This window comes from Diorhabda carinulata, chromosome 3 (assembly GCF_026250575.1).
Source record: "Diorhabda carinulata isolate Delta chromosome 3, icDioCari1.1, whole genome shotgun sequence".
Lineage (NCBI taxonomy): Eukaryota > Metazoa > Arthropoda > Insecta > Coleoptera > Chrysomelidae > Diorhabda > Diorhabda carinulata.
In genome coordinates, this window is record NC_079462.1 from 27,680,908 (window position 1) to 27,699,185 (window position 18,278).

General features: G+C 31.4%; 1 protein-coding gene across 9 annotated transcripts in view; it reads left to right on the forward strand.

Annotated features, from left to right (window-relative positions):
• Window positions 1-18,278, forward strand: part of LOC130891512 (PDF receptor) — a 156,137-nt gene that overhangs the window by 52,361 nt on the left and 85,498 nt on the right. For 2 of the 9 annotated variants that reach the window (XM_057796312.1, XM_057796315.1), the window contains exons 1-2: window positions 4,145-4,270; window positions 4,337-4,442. The exons of 6 other annotated variants lie outside the window; for them this stretch is intronic. The gene's annotated coding sequence lies outside the window, so the exon portion shown is untranslated. Of the gene's footprint in view, window positions 1-4,144; window positions 4,271-4,336; window positions 4,443-18,278 lie in introns of those variants that run through there. One more of the 9 variants, XM_057796314.1, reaches the window with a different exon arrangement.

Genomic DNA, 18,278 nt, shown 5'->3' on the forward strand with positions numbered 1-18,278 from the left:
AGAATGAATTATACAAAAAAATTATTAATAAATAATTTGATTGTGAGAATAACCTTAGTAATAATGAATTGATGATATTGCTATGTATATCTCGTAATTTATTCTCTGACTCTTATTCTAAGCTTGCTGATAGTGATGATTAGGTTAGGTTAGGTTAGTTTAGTTTTAAAATTTCCGTGTTTCCAGGATTAGAATTAGACCACAGTTTTTTCCGTGGAGGATGGTGATTTTAGATGATAGATTTGTGGCGACTTCGGATCACGCGGCAAGACTTAGAGATACGGAAAAAGCTTAATTCTGATCCGTTTGTATAAAAATTTCCGTGGAGGGTGTCAATAGCAGCACCGATTCATTATGTCAAACAATTTCATTATATAGGTCCAATGTTATTATTGTATCTCTAATTTTATCCCATATCGTTATATTTCATACTCTTATCATAATAATTCGTTTTGGTTTCCATTCGATTTTCATTGCTCACAATGGATACAGCATAGTTTGCTATTCTTCGGTAAATAATGTTTCAATTTCTTTTCGAGTCTCTTTTCAAAGATATATCTTCTTTTCTGCTTTATACGAGATTTGTCCTAATAGTATTGAGCATCTCTTCATATCTCCGCACCAAAACTTTCAAGGAACGTTGTAGGGGATAAGTTTCACCAGTGAATCTTTATTACTTTGTAAGTATGGGCTGTTACCGACTGGGCGAGTAAGTGCATGAGCAGCGGGCGTTTGTTTACAGTGTGCTTTTCCCCTGTATTTTGTTGTTGCATCACCTCAAAAATTAGATCTACAAAATTGCGTCAATTTTAGTAAGTGAGCTGGATAATATCCAGAGAAAAAGCGAAGTTCTATATTGGAAGGATTATGAGCCCTAGAAAAAAATGAGGTCCCAGATGACCTCAATGAAGACTGTTTTCTGTAATTATGAATATGCTTGTACACCAAATATGCTCGGAAAGGTAACACATTAAACACAATATTAAGATGAAGTTTGAGAATATTGCGGCAAGCAGCTCATTTATCGATCCTTTCACAGCAATTTATACCAAAGAACCATATCGTATAGTTTGACTCATGATTCTTTCCTAGATTAAAAATGCCGCACAAAGAATACCGGTTCGATGACGAAAAGACGGTGGAAACTAATATTATATTATATATATATGATATACTGAGACAATTCCGACAACTGTTTTCAATTACTGTCTTAGGAAATGGAAATACCGCTGGCAATGTGTTATTTAACATAATAAATAAGGCTCAAATAAAGAAGGCAATGATGGAATATGATATTTATGTGAAGATATAGAGGAAAGATCCCATACTTCTGGAATAAACCTCGAATATTTATTCTTTGCCCTGTTGCTAATATTTCTATTATTTCATCTCCTAATTTCTTTTGTTCCAGTATTATCACATCGATGTTTTGAAATAAATGAAATCTAAAATCGAGATTTCAGTATTTTTGGTGAAATTTTCATAACTTTTTCATCAAATTATCATTATTTTTTAAATCCAATATTCCATTTGATATGCCTTGGTTTTGACCTAAACTTTTTTTTTCTTTACTTACATTGAGGAAATAATAAGAGTGAGGAGTTCCACTGCAAAATTAGTATGAAATGTTCGCTTTTTCTAATAATAATCTATGCACAGTTCCATTTCATTTTTGCTGTAGACCCATCTTATTTTTCTCTAATTTCATTTTCTAAATATTATTATTTTTCTTAATACTGTTTTTGTTGATGGATCGTCTTGATTTTATGTATCTTTTGTTAGGAAATTAGTTTCAAAAATAGTTAAAAACTGACGTTCCAACCTAGCTCGATCTAGAAATGTTTAATTATTACATTTGGTCTTGATTTATCTTGATCTTCCCGAAGTTCTCAAATCTCCCTACCCAAAAATGAGTAAATTATGGAACAAACATTTATTATCTTAAGAAAGGAGTCAAGGAAGTTGCCAAAGAACTGTCCAACTGTTGACAGGACCAGAAGATCGTGAAGTTTTTAATTCCGCACAGACATGAAATTATATTGATCCGAATATAATTTGTGAACAACTTTTAGGAGTGAAAGACATTCTAAAAAACCTTGTAGTTAATTAGTAAAGCATATCTTCGGTTTACGAAATGACTTTTCTAACAACTGATTTGTGGTGAGGAAACAACGTTCATTAAAATAATTCACATTTCAATTAATTACAAAAAAGTGATATATGTAGCTTGCGTCTATTATTTCTCGGCCATGTAATCCAATACTTGAAGTTATTCAATGGGAAACTGAACACTGCTGAGACGGAATGCAATTACAACTTTTTTGCGAATGGTTAATAGGTAAATGAAAAAATATTAAATATTATATATGGTACAAAATATTCCAAACTGAGATAGTTTTGAAAGTCTCTAGAATATTATCAGCATTTTGTTAAGGCACAGTTTTAATACATCTTCATAGGTGCAAATTAATATATTATTAGTAATTTTTCTTCAACAAAATGATATTTTTGGAATGACAATGGAATTGGAATTGGAATGATAATTCAATTTAATATTAATAATGTCAGATCCCTATTTTGTAAATATATCTAGTTATGAAACTGAATAGAAATTTAATGGATACTTACTTCACCAACAATAATCTAGTTTTTATTTTCCATAACAAAATAATACCAATAGATTGAGAATCCGAAAAAAAATTCAATAAACATCTGTGGTTTTCTTTGTCTGAAAATGGAATTGACAACAAATTCCGAGCTACACCAAGAATTTAATTTATTTCTAGCTTGCACAAACATTCAATGGATTCTGTAGAAAAAATATCAGTGTGATTAACGGCTCTTTGTGTTGGCACTTATGTGAAGAATGTTCTGAATCCAACACATATTTCAATAATTTTAATGCAAACTACATACTTAGCTACAAGAAGGTATCCGTGCACTAACAAGTTTTTTCTGCCCTTAAATAGAGTTTTTTAGAATATTTCCAGTCACGTATTCTTATCCGTGAAAAATCTTGTGAAATTGTAAAAAACTTGTAACTTCTATTCAAAGAAGTCCACAATATTTAAAGCATTAAACAATTTTTATGATTCCCTCTTGAAATCTCATATTTTTGGAACTGATCCTGCGATATCTAACGTGGTTCTGTCGGAAAGGCTTCCAGCAATATATTGTTTTGTAGATGTCTTTATCTTGAGACGCGCCCCGTTACTCGAAGCACAAGTCGTACCGGTTCTTCTCATCCAATAAAAGATTTCACGGACTCGCTTATGAGTTTCCTTCATTTCCAGATGTTGTATAACTATTTCAATGCCTTAACTATTCTGCTTGTTGAGATAAATAGTTGTTTCCTCCTCGTGGAATTATCCAAATTGTTGCAACCTGCTCGACAAGGCAGTCTAGACAGAATGTCTTGCTATACATTGTTAAAATCATACCTTTGAAGTAATGCTGTTGCAGCATATGATCTTCTTCTAATTTTAGTCTACTATACTTTTTATCAAATGGACGACTCAACCATGCTTTCCAAAAGGTTTAATCGAGTTTCTGTTTTCAATTCCTAAACTGTTCTAGATGATAATATCGCAAGACCAACCATTTTATTCAGCTGCTAGTTATACGCCTAAGACATTTTTCCTAAACAGAGATATACTTATTAGACTAATTATTTAACAATCAGAACACAATACTTACCTCGACTCATCATTAAACAAAATGGATCTCCATTCATCGTGTCAGTTTCCATGTTCAATAGCTCTATGTCAATTAAGCATGCTTATGAATTTGTGTTGATTAAATACTTTACAAAAGTAGGACTGAACATAAGATAATGGCTTTCAAAGCATTCAAAAGACGCTGTTGCCTATTCCGTATAAATACTCAGATATTCGTCACAGATAATTTCAGTCAAAAACGATCTTATTAGTGGGCGGTAACCCTAGGAAAACCACTTTTAGGTATTTCTTTTCACTTTTCCAGTTTCAGGAGGAAGTTTAGAAACACTTTGATATCTATTAGGAGATTAAGTGGAAATCTTATGTTAGACGTACCTTGTACATATGAGGGGGAAGCGTCTACTGAAGAGTAACTACATGAACCAAATAGCAGCACTGGTTAGTATTGACTCCAGTTCGGATTCGAGACTCCGGACGAGAGTGCTCTGATGAGAAACCGCGAAACCTTGTCTCGCGTTTCTATAGACTTTTTAATGATAATTTTAAAATTTTACGAAAAATGTGTTTCACCAAATATTTTTGGAAAAAGACCGGTATTTTGTTTGATTTATATTGTATTACTTTTTTTAATAAACACTACACGAGGTATTTTGTTGCAGGTGTAAGAAAAATTTAACAGATTTGGAAAATATATCAAACTCTCTTAATTTATTTTGTTAGGAGGTAACACCTACAACTTACAAATTCAAATTTTAAATAAATATCGTAAGTATATTAATATAATGTATAATTATCTAATTTTTCTATATTAATCTATTCAATAATTCAAAATGATTATTAATCGATAATTTGAAATTATTATATATATATATATATATATATATATATATATATATATATATATATATATATATATGTATATTTATTTATATAATTCCAAAATTTAATTAATTGGACAACTAGATCATTATAATTAAAATAAAACTGGGTGGAAATCATTAACTGATCGAGAGCGATCTCAGAAAATGAATATAAATCAATTGTTAACATGATTAACGTAGAGAATATTTGAGAAATTATACAGTGTATTGTAAAATTATGATATTCCATACGAGGATGACATGATGATAGACTACGAGCCGCAGGGCATCAATTAGTATTGGCTCCAATTAGGGAGCAGGACTTTATGTATCATTAATGTGAAATTCTAACCTTTTTGCGGTGGTTCCTAGTATTTTGTGTAGGTCGTAGCATATATTTGATTAACAAAATACGTCGAAATAATTTGTATTAATTTAAAAATACCCTCATGTGTTGAGACAGGTGCTAACAAATTTAAACCTGTTTTGTATATTTTGTATTTAGTTGTAAAAAGTACCAAAGAAGCTAAAATCAAAATGTACCGAACATATAAATTTCGAACCAAAAGTGAGTATTTTGATATTTTAAAAAACATATATAACAGCAAAGGTGTGATAATGATACATTCTATGTAAATTTTCTAGTCAGGCTATCGGCGCTAATGACGTAGTTATCGGCCGAGCCGCTACAAGAAAAAAAACTGGGGCGATGTATTTATTCGAACCTTGATAATTAATTATGAAGTAACTATAAATCCTAGAGAAATCAAATGTTACTAAATTTAAATTATCAAGTGCCTCCTTCTATAACATAATAAGCCAAATATCATTTCCAAACTCTTAAAAGTACAATGGGTGTAAACTGATATCGCAATGTTAATTACTGAGAGACAAATGATTTAAAAGATTCTTAATTTTAATGAATTTATTATTGTTGATTTTATTTTTATTTATGTTTCGAGGTCAATTACTTTTTAGATGAGATTCCTCAATTTTCTTGCCCAGCTTCACGATTTGATAGGGAAGAAGAATATTTTTGGCGGGTCGACCCCCAATTTTTTTCACCTTATGTTGTATGTACACTCAAAGTATAGTACCACGAGCTGCAACCGCTTTAACCTCCACTTATGAATGTTTCAATGAACACAACACTTTCAATAGTGGCATATAGAGCATACGATTAACTAATTTATTATATATTATTTAAAGTGTTTTTATCTTATCCTCCAGCAGGTATTATTTTTTTGTCTGTTCACATAGATTTGAAAAATGATTATAAACAATTTATATCAAGGTCGATATTGAAAAATTTGTCAATAACTCACACTAATTGGATTCGATAAAAAATAAATTGAGAAATAGTTTTGATTAGCCGCAAACTAACTTTGTATCGTTTAATGTGACTGTTGAGATTAATGTTCTGACCAAATTAAAATAAACAAAAAGCTGATGATAACAGTATACTCCAATAATTCAACATTATATAAATATATCTACTAATATACAGGACGTAGTTTATTGCTGTACACATAAAAAGGAGAGTTTGATGATTTTCACGTGTATTTTGATATGAAAAGCGAATCAAATATTTCTTTCCTGTCACATACCTTTGGAGGCAGCCCAAATACATTTCCGAAAATAAAGATTAAAATAAAGTCTCACCTTCCGGTCATTTGAATTTCTGACAGATAGAAGCAAAAAAAGAAAAAAGCCCCGTTTGTTCATTTTTATCAGGTCTCCCAGAAAGGACGACACAATCACCCGATGCTATAGTTTGTCTTTCAAGAATATAAACCTACTTATACCTACGTGTTCGCATAGGTTAGGATCTGAAATAACCTTTTTTTTATTTTTCTTCCATAAGTGTTGAACAAGGACTTCGTATCCAGATTCCAACTCTTTTTCTTATTCTCTTTCTGTCTTCTCATTGAATGTTGACGACTACGTTTTTAAATGCGTCTTTGTGCCACGCAACATGAAACAATTCTTCGACGCTGAGAATTGTCCATTTTTTATGTTACGTAGACAGGATTTCTTCTTCCTGTCGATGCCTTTCTTACCCTCTACTCCGCTCTGTATTATGTTCTGTAGCAGTAGGTATTTGTCGTTGCGTAAGATGTGTCCTATGTAAGATGTTTTTCTTATCTTAATAATTGTCAACAGGTTTCTTTTGCGACCAATGCGTCTTAGTACTTCGTCGTTGGTGATTCTGTCAGTCCAGGGTATCTTCAGGATGACTTTATAGAGCGACAGGTTTCCACTCCGTACAGCAGTACTGACCACACATAACATTCCATGAATCCGATTCTGACGTTGAGGTTTATATTTCTGTTTGCAAACATTGAGGAGTACTTGACAAATACCTTTCGAGCCATTTAAATTCTGATCTTGATTTCTTCGTCTGTATCGATTTGAGCGTTTATGACTGAACCAAGATACTTATATTTTTGCACCCATTCTATTTGGTTTCCATTCAATGTGAGAATAGGGATGATATTAATATTTTGGTTATTCCTTATAACAATGAATTTAGGTTTTTCAATATTTATAGTGAGTTAAGTCAAATATTCTGACCTGTACGCAATCATCGCTAAATTCCAGATGTACGCAATCTTGGCTATATGCGATTTTCGCAATATTATCAAACATCCTATTCGAGATAAGGATGTTCCAGTAAGCTTTGTGTATAAACAGTAGGTGGATTTAAATATTTTGAATTTCATATGATCGTATTTTGTTATTCATTGATAAGTAAAATGTGTTTGTTATTTCCGATCGGTCTATTTCAATATGTTTCAAATTCGGTTCGTAGTTTTTTCTTTGTTCAATATATTTTGATAAACATTGAACAGATTATAAAAATAGTTCATTACCCGTACAAATGTTTACATATACAATTCCGTGGGTATAACGTTGATCAATATTTGCAAAAGTCTATTAAAAATCATAACTACTAAGAGTAAATATAACCGTATATATCTACAAAAGTTACTTAAACGCAAATACCTATTCCAATATTTGGAAAAAGTCTAATGTGTACGTACATGGCGGAACTAAATAATTTTCTTGTTCTTTTCTAGCACATACTCGTCTAAATGGACAAATATGTCTAGAAAAGGTTAAATGTTAGTTACCTACGGAAATCGAAATATGTTTATTCAAATATAGACAAACGCATTCAATAATTCACATTTTATATATTTTAGTTTGTAAGGGCTTTTATAATATGAAGAATTTTACATCGATGTTGTAACTTTTGTTGAACTAGAAAGATAATAAATTTTATCATTCCAACTGAAGCATCCTGTACTTTTTTGCTTTTGAAATCCTTGAAAGCGACCTTGCAAACATTTCTAACAAGCTAAAAATTCACAGGCACGTAAGAACTACTATAATGAATTCCTAAATAGTCCTCGTTTATCCCATGTATGCCAAAAATTTTATTCAATGCAAAGGTCACAAAAACAAAAATAAATTTTTTGGCCAACAGTTAGTTTTACGATAAAAATAGCTCAGACTAAAAGTGTAGATCAGATACTAAAATACTTTCTTTACATTTGACTTTACGACTCTCTATTTCAGAGAAAAAGTCATTCGAAAGTTAGGGGGAGTTGTAATCTCCATCAAATGCATGACTACGCTGTCTTTGAGCATTTTTGGATGAATAATTCAAATAAAATTTTGAATTAAAGGAACCAATAGGTAATTCCGAGAATTTAAAAAAAACGCGTCCTCGGAGCAACACCTGTCTGCTGCTCGATTATCTACCTCTACTCGAATATAATGCGAGAATGAGAAATCCACATGTTTTTTGTATGTATCTGCCAAACATAAACTAATTATCACACTTACGATAATTTAAAAACATGTATAAATATAAACATGCATTATCAACAAAAAATATTAATATTCCCGTCCTGAGGTCTCGTCGTCTGTCAAGTTGATTCCAAGTTTGAATTCAGCTATCCGAAATTTCACGTTCATAAATGATGGATATTTAATAACAATTTGATATACAATTTTTTCCATATTCAGAAAAATATTTACAACGACTTACTCATACGATTGTCAAACTGAGGAAAAGGCGTCTAAATTTCATAATTAAAATTTTATTTAGAATCTGTCAACGTATGTACAAATAATTATATTTCCCAACTTGATAAGTGCTGACAACTTTAGGTTAAGTTTGGACACTTTTCAGACACCCCCGTAGATGTTTTCTAAATGTTTTCTATTTCTGACATTGCTATTGTGATAAACTTTTCACTTTTTATAATAAATACAGGACTTTTTTTATAACAAAAATGTTGCCACATAAATTATGAATTTATAACTACATACCAGACAAATCAGAATGATTTATTTATCTCTATTTTGTTTTACTTATATTATATGAACTGTAGATTAATACGAACGTTTGAGGTATGTAATATTCATAATAATTTATCGCGCTACAAGATTCAGTTCTTTGTCCAATATATTCAAGGTGTGGTAGCGGAATTACTATTAAAAAAACTGAAGTTGTCTGCAAATTTCATGGATATATTACGCAGTTATTTAGACAGACAACTGAATATTAAATTATAAAACGTAAATAGACGAGTAAATTGTACCTAGCTGTAAGGGCGTTTGGTTTAACAGAGTACCAGACGAGCCCTTTTTGTTTCCCATTTGTCTATTAGAACTTTATTAGAACTTTTATCTGACGTAAATAATCTTATCGTCATCGAACTATCCTTGACGATTCGGTTATTGCCATACGTTTATTCAGTTTTCTGTGCTTAAAACCACATGCTGACGAAACATGACGCAATGTTTCTAAGCTGGTATAATTGAATTCTGGATAATTTGTTACCCTTTGCTGTATTACTTCTAATGTCACAGACTGTCTAGCAGAAATATTTCAAATAAATAGTGTACTCGTACATACGCCTTCCGACAGCTTCGGCCAATAGAAATGCATTTATGTTTACGATTCGATGTTTTCATTGGTAAACAGTGGATATGATGAGTCTACGTGGACTGACAGTTTGTTAGATGTTTATTACAGGGAATAAAAATTTTTTTTCATTCCTAAATTTGGTCTGAGTGCAGAGTCCGGGTCTTCTGGTTAGCTGCCCTGTTTCTTGGTAGCGAATAACAACTCTGGATATGGTGCTTTGTTGAACTCCAATTACCTCGGCGACGTATCTTTGACTGCGGCCATCTTGTATGAACGCGATGATTCTAGCGGCTTCTTCATTCGTCACATGTCTTGTTAAACGTTGAGGACCATCCATTATTAACAAAATAAATTCAAATTTTCACTATACAATAACACAATTTGCTTAGAAAGTTCTCGATCTCATTCTCCTAGACAGAAATGATTTACTCGAGCATTTTTGCTTACAAAACATTTTGTAAGAAATTGTGATATTTTTTGCCCATGATAAAAAACCAGAAATATCTATCAAGTTGATACATATACAGGTTGTCCCAAAAAACTAAAATTGAGTATTAAAAAAAATATCTCAAAATACCACTGATGCGATAATTTTTGTGGTGTGTATATAATCTACATACAATTCCAATATAATAAATGTATTTTAACATTATTATCAATTCTAACCAAAATCTAATCTAATTTAATAATGATCATCGTTGATACCATATTAATATAAATATTAGATAGGTAAAAGATGAAAAATCGGTTCAGAAGTATGATATTGTATATCCCAGTTTTTTTCAGTGTTATATAATAGAAAACGTACAAGAAAAATTCAGTGACCCCATCTTTTTAGCATATCTATAAGAGAGATCAAAAGTATGCGGCTTTGTGGAGTAATTTTTTATCATAAAATCGATTGCGTTTGTTGAAAATGAAATTGATGTAAGCGATTATTCCAAGAAAGAAGAATCCTTAAAGAGTTATAATCCTAAATAATGAAGAACCCTGGCGTTTAAATAAGTTCAGTTGTTTATAAACGAGGCGCTAGATGAAAAATACTTGATGGTAAAAGTCACAAGTAAAAGTAAAAAGTCACACAGTGTTGCCTGAGCGGAAAAAATTCGATTTTCGAAAACGCCGATTTCGATTGTCTACTTTGTGATCTCACACTAAATAAACTACAGGATCTAGGAAGAATATGATTTGATTTTTTCCTCGTTTCAAGGGTTTTTTCGCAATAATTTAAACCCACAGTGAGAATAATGGAAAATTGTTGAAATTACACATTACTCTAAATGAATGATATATTTTTGTAAACGAGCGAGAAAAAATTTCAAAGCCACACACCAATCCCACTAGGAAATAATAAAATTAGAGTACTTTACAACGTTTTAAGTTACAAATTTTAAATAATTGATTGAGAACAGCATGATTACAAAAAAAGCACCGGCCTCTTTTGAGATGTGGAAAGTCACTTTTCAAACTAGACTTGTTAAAGTAAAGATTAGAACAAAGATCATCTGCCATTATCTGTCTATCCGATTATGAAACGGCAAAAAAAGAAAATGATTAGAGTACGCCTAAGTTTGTTGCACTACTTTGCTTTGCTCAATTGGCCGAAATAGTACTTTTCTAACATACTGAAAGTAATAAATAGCAATGCAATGATTGACCCAGAGAAATTCCAATTCTTCTTAAAAGAAACAGCAAAGATTGCTATTGAGAATTATCCGTGGTACTACATCCACGGTGCATAAAATTTTGTTGCAAGGTGCTGAAAAAGTGCAGTCGATTCTCTCAGTGTCGGAATATTATTGGGAGAGGCACAGGAAAGTAATCTTAGGAATTACAAGATTTTCAGATCAGAAAAAATGTTTCGAATATTCCAATATTTCACAAGTTGATGGAGACTTCGAATCCTTTTATTACGAACATGAAAAGCGAACCAAACAAAAAGCATCTGAAAATTAGAGATGTAGCTGAGGAACTGTTAATATAAATCGTAAGTTTATTTTCAAATTGGACAACTTTCGACTTTCTTTATTCTGAGTTGAATCGTTTTCAAGATATTGATTTTTTTTCTGCTATTTAGCCATTCGACCTTCTCTGTGCGTCATGCAACTCTGTTTATATTAATCCACACTTAAATTAAAAATGCACTATGAATCTGGTTTGTATGAATAAGTTTGGGAAAATATTCTTCTGTGTTTTTGAATATAGCAGAATCACGGGAAAATACAGGTCACAGAAGGTTTTTTGCTTTTTTGGTGACAGACTCTGGAGCAAATAAAAACGGAAATAATGAGTTCGAAGGATGGAAGAACAACAGCTGAGGGTTTTATTAAAAGTAGCGTAATACTATACTGAGTGAACTGGGTACTAATGCTGATGAAATTGGCAACTCGTACTAGTTTTATCACAATGATTAAAAATTATAGTATTTAACTTCTATTGAATTGAAAATTTTACAAATGTTTTTGACGTTAGTGTTAAAAATATTTTATACAAAAATTTATTTTCCTTTTTAATGAAAACCATTGTTTTTTCTTTTATTTCAAAGTTTACAATGAAATCTAATTTTAATTGCAAAACTTCTTACAACTAGACTTCAAGGATCTTTATATAAATCCAAAAAGATAGAAAACGAGTTTATCAGCTACTTTGGAAACTTGATACATAAGTTCCAAATAAGAGAAATAACATTGCTATGAGCGATTTTGCTTTGTTTTATTTTTGGCAGCTGAAGCTAATATTTCATTGAGAAGTGTAGCCAGAATTTTGTTGTTTTGTTTATCCATTTGTCTAAACTCTGCGTAGGTGAGGATTCGTTTGTTGTTTTCAAGATCGTTCTACTTAATGATCATTTGTGGTTACCTGGTTTTTTAATATAAAATGAAATGGAAAAACTATTTTTGTCGATATTATAGCAGGATTTACACTTGGCAAATATTTGACAACCCTAAAAGACATTTTTCTAATCAACAATTGCGTTGGAAGATTTTATTATAATAAGAAAACTACATTGCGATTCCTAAAAAGTGTGAATCCTGAATTATGAAGTCCTCAAATATATTGATTTTAAATCGAAGTACCAGTCCTGAGATATTAAGTAAAATTTATAGGTTACGTCAAAATATAAAAATTCTTCTAACTAATTTTTTCAAGATTATTGGATATTTCTTTAATACTTCGTGATGGCTTTAAGCATATAAAAATTCATTAAATTTTAACCAGTTATATCCTTCCAGTTCCAAATAAGTACAGTTTTTCGTTTGTAGTAGAAAAGTATGCAATTGGTTAAATAAGCATTGTTGAAACGTTGGACATCCTCATTTATGTCAAAAGTTTCAATTTCAATATCAAATTGAAATGAATTTCTAGTACAGAATTTTTGAGTAAAAAAATTTGGAAAGTCGCTGTTACTTCCAATTCATACAATGATTTTTGATAAGATTTTCCCTGAATTCACGTTACGATCATGAAAAGTGGAGCTCTACCTGATTATCCTGTAACTTTAGCTATTTGAAAGATTAATTTACACATCATTGAATTTTTAGACACTACCTATTAAATATCCAGTATTAACTGAAGAACATGACAGACTGCAGGATGTATGTTCAATTAATATCTCTTTTAATTTTAAAGCAAAACAGTAACAATTATTTTTATGACTCATTGAATATTTAGGCAAAAGAATAAACGATTCAATCAAGTTGATTCGAAACCAGATTTAGCATTTGTGATACACAATTTTTTGAATATTTTGATATTCCTCTTATTACTTTATTTGGGAGTGTTGCCGCTATCTCGCGACATAACGTTTATTTGAATTTTCTACTTTAACAACTTGAATTCTTCACAAACATTTAAAATGGAAGAATTATTTGTTTCTCATTGATATTAATCATTTTTCAGTTGACACTTTATAGTACATAGTTTGGTTGCTTGGCAGTCAGGCTTCCTAAATTCTATAGATCTTATAAATGCTTTGCTTGAAGATTTGCGGCTCTATTGCTTTCTATAACATTTCCAGACACACATCACATGATATTGGTATCAATAACTAGGAATAACTTTTACATGATGTATCGCTTGACGTAGGGTTTAATTTTATTTCTCACAATGACTTCATATCATCATTATTATGTCATCTATTTTCACCATTAGGCCAGTTCCATATTTCTTATTTTCAATTCCCAAATTTTACTAGTACATGTTTGTATAAACGCTTTTGAATAAGTTTTGAACAGCATTGTATATTGCGTGTGAAACAATGGGGAAACTGATTAAGCTATTTGAAAGTATTGCATTTCTCTTTTCTCTGCTTTAGTGAAAGAATGGAAAATTTCCCATGGACATTTTTTTATATTAAGAAAAAGGTGATAATTTGGTATTTAATTGAAAACTCATATAATTATCAGGTTCGTAAATTGTAGATAAAAAATGAAGAAGCGACTTTTGTATTCTTTATCAAAAAATCTAATTTGTGAATTTAGGATTTAATGAGAATTTTCCAAATAAAACGAATTATTGTTAATCGGTGCATGATCATCGTATTCGGTGTTATTTGTGAAGCAAACAAAGTTTTTGCTTTCGGATTTCATTCCTCCAAAAAGTGTTGAGAAAGATGATGAGAACTGAAAAAATGGCACTTGTTGATTAGAACTGAAAGTATTTGCTTATCGATCGTCAGAAAAAAATAGCAATTTGGTTATTTAAACGTTCCGCAATTCCTCATCAACTTTATTAGAACATTTGGTTTTATTTTCAAACTAACTTTATTAGAATGAACTCGTCTCGACAGGTAGTTATTTTCATGGACATTCATTTATGGCATATCCAATAAAAAATAACCCGTTGTATAACACGTAAATATACTTCTGTTCAGTTTAACGTAAGACTTATTAGAGAAACATTATTGCGTTAGAATAAACACACTTAATTTAATGTAAACATTGTCTATTTGTTGGTTTTATTTTTAATATTATGTTGACTCTGTGAAAATACAGTCGTTACTAAAATTCAGCGCATGCAGGTTAGTTTAAATGAAAAAAAGTAAACGAAAACATCATTTCAAGTTCATTAAAGGACGTTCCGAGTCTTCATATCGAACATTCTCGAAAACGGATCTAGAAATACAGCGTGGAATATACAATGTCCTCAAACCAACTTGCTCGTAATAAAATTATGTGTATATGAATGAAGGGCCATTTTGGTTTCTGGAGAAATAATGACCGATCAAGAGCTATTCGGAATGATTAAAATGAAAGGATTAATCTACAATTTCATAGTATCAATCTATAATTATTTGATCGGTGTTTGGAATCCGCTTACCGGACGATAGTGGCAAGGATCTTTCACTTTTATCCTCTCTTTTCTGGTACAGACTTAGTCCTTGAAGTCTATGACTTACCTTGTGTTCGTATAAGAATTTGGAAATAATTTTTATCATCACAGCGATGGTTATGGGCACACAAATACAATCATATGATAATAAGTTAAATAAAGGACTGTTGCAAAATCTATTACCATACATAAATGAATTATATTTTCTCATACAGATTTAAGAAACTTTCTTCAGTTCTGTCGGGCATTTAAGTATCTCCTTGAGATTGGTGTTCACATCAAACTGCTGGTATGCGATAGAGTATTTCTCTGCAGTCAGTGAGGACGTGCACAGACACGTGATACAGACAGGACGACTTTTCATTGGCAAGCAAACTTGGATTGCAGGAGGTGATCTGTAGATTCGTTTCCAGCGTTTCCAGTGAGCGATGGAAGCCAGATGAAAGAGACTGTCGTGAATGTTTTGGACTATTAGACTGTGAATATGATTTTAATTGACTGCATGGATAAAAGAGAGTCAGTACATATGGCGATATGTTTATGGGGGGGGGAGGAGAGATACATTTGAAAGCTTAAAGGTTACTGGAAGATTGCCATATTACATTTGTTTTAATTTTTTAAGATCACGAATTGATTATTAAGATTGTAGATAAACTGATCCACAATTGACATGAACGGATACTTAATACCATTAGATAATATCTTGACATTAGCAAAATCAATTTTTTGATGTCTGTTATTCTGAGGATTCTTAGGCATCACAACAAACAAATTTATCTTCAATTCTTTCGAATGACAAATTTCAGAGTATAACTAGGAATTAATTTTCCCTTTTACTTAAAAAACATAGTAAGAGAGAGAAAAATTTCCTATCCCTTCTTCGGCTAATACCAAGGCCTAAGAAGATCTCTCGGAAAATTACCTACCTCGCATTACTGGGTGGTGTTACAGGTTCTCTGCGGTTTTCTTGTAATCCGGTGACCTCGTTTATCAGCCAAATGGGCCACCACAGGGATAATACAGCCGCAGCTGCATCTACCCTCGATACATTCCAAACCCAGTTTGGTTTCGTCGAGCCATTTTGTTTTATTCTCATTATTGTCTCTTACAATTCCAAATCTGTAGGAGAACGCACATATTAAAAGAGCTCATGCCAAAAATTATCCAAATACCAAACCGACAGAGAAAATATTTTTTCTATACCAAGATTATTCTTAAAATATACCATATTTCATTTCTCACGGTTAAAAGTATACACCTCAATCACATGCAACCAAATATGAAAGTCTTCAGTGGCGATGCGAGCGAAAGAGGATAGAAGCGAGCGAAGATTTGAAATTTCGAAATCTTTGAGTTTTCGTGCGCGATTGAACGTGTTTCGATTTGTAGCTGCATGAAACTGAAAGTATTCAAGAGGTGAATCTTGGGTTACTTTTTTCAGAAGTAACGAACCTACTCCAAGTGAAGAATTTGTTGTAATGGAATCTGATTATTTTGAAGATAACTGAGAAAAACATCTAGAACTTGCCACAAATAAAGAAAAAAACAGACCAACAACCGAAAACTATGCAAAATTTCAAGACGATTTCATATGATTGAAGTTGAGAAGCTTGAGGCCACTCGATGATAAAATTTTTTCTCAAACAGTTGGATAGAATTTTAATTGAGTGCTTTTTGTTACAAACAATTACAAATAATGTTCGACCTATTACTGGTGCGTTATGTTATCAATCTTTATTTGCATTAAGAACAAAATCTTATATTTTTATCTTGTCTAATTTTTTAACAGGTCTCTTCCACGTTTATATAAATTTTTGTAATCTATAAATCAAAGACTTTTAGGCATCTGTCTCCTATTAAATGCTGTATACGGCGTCCAAATTGAGCGTAAATATTCCGATCGACGTCTGAACGCCAGGCAGAGCGTCAATTGTCAATGCTCGCGTCGTCCTCGCTCGTTTATTAATTAAATTATAAAGAAAAATTCTGTAATATATTCTAAGTAAGAAGTTATTTTTAGTGATGTTTATTTTAACGTAAACTATCAAGTTTTCGTTTTATCAACCAATTTGTCTGTGCCTTTTCTAATAATAAATTATTCTTCTCTAAAAGTCTCTCAAATAATATTAAGAGCATTAGGAATTCAAAATACATGCTATGAATTTCTTTACTAACAGAATGAAAATAAAAATACAGGCTCACCTACTAAATGGAGTTTCTGTTTACACAAACTTTATAAAGAAGAGTTTATATGGGAAACTTGTGTAAAGAACACAGAGGAGTTTGTTTTTGATTACTAGAGACCATTATTTTTTTTGTAAGTTGCATTCAAGTGAAATGTACATGTACAATAAATTATTATTTTCATTTCTCCAATTATATTTTCTGGAAAACAACTCAAAATATTTAGAATTATTTTAATAAATTTTTATTGTTATTTTATGCTTCAATAGCACTTCTTTGTGTATGGATATTCATGTTTTATGCTCTATTAACTTGGAATGAAATGTTCTTTATTTGATCAGAAATTGAAGAAAAAAACGTAGATGGAAAGAGCTATATGAAAAGTAATTAAGTTTTATCAATTTATCATAAGAATCTGGAATTCTTGTAGAAGTTATTGTTAAATATGAACTATACCAAGAAGAAGTATTTTCGATATTTCGAATTAAAAGAAATTAATTGAACCAATATAGACGTAGTTGACGAAGATAGTAATAAGGTGGAGAATAGCAAAAGCAAAATTATCAACAAGGAAGAATAGAGGAACTATATGGATACAAAGAACATCCCAGTGAAAGAAAGTTACAAACTCCGAGCACTTATAACGGATTCCTCTTCAGAAGTAGATCTTGAAGCCGGTTCTGTTTATTTACGTTAATAGAATCAAAACTTTGGCGAATGCGGGGGCAACTCCAATTCTTTATATACGGCAAAAATTTCTTAATATTGTTGTTTATAACTTATTTACAATATGTTGTGGCCCTTTTTATAGAATATAGAATTTCATATGGAATTTCCAGTGAGGCTTTTTTTGCTTATACTCTAGAATTCGAATTATCGAGATATCTGTTTTATATAAATAGGCTCTTATTTATCATCCAGAAAGTCACTAAATAATCTGAAGTCATCCCGAACACATCACGATAACATAGTGAACGATGTGTTTTAATAAATTGGTATATTCAGGATTGGAGTGTTTAGTACTTAAGTATAATTGATTGGACTGAAATGAACTGGACTGAAAATTTGAAATTGGACCTTGGGAACAGAATCATTAAATCAGGTTTTGAAGACGTATTCCTTTGTCCATCTATGAGCAACACGGTGTTGCCAGCTGCACAGGAAGATATTGTTCTACCAGCACGAAGCGAAATCATGATAGTAACGCGGTTCCTGGGGATCATGAAAGAAGGTGCACCGGTTATAATGGAGACATGGAACTACGACGAAGAGGTTGGAGAAGGA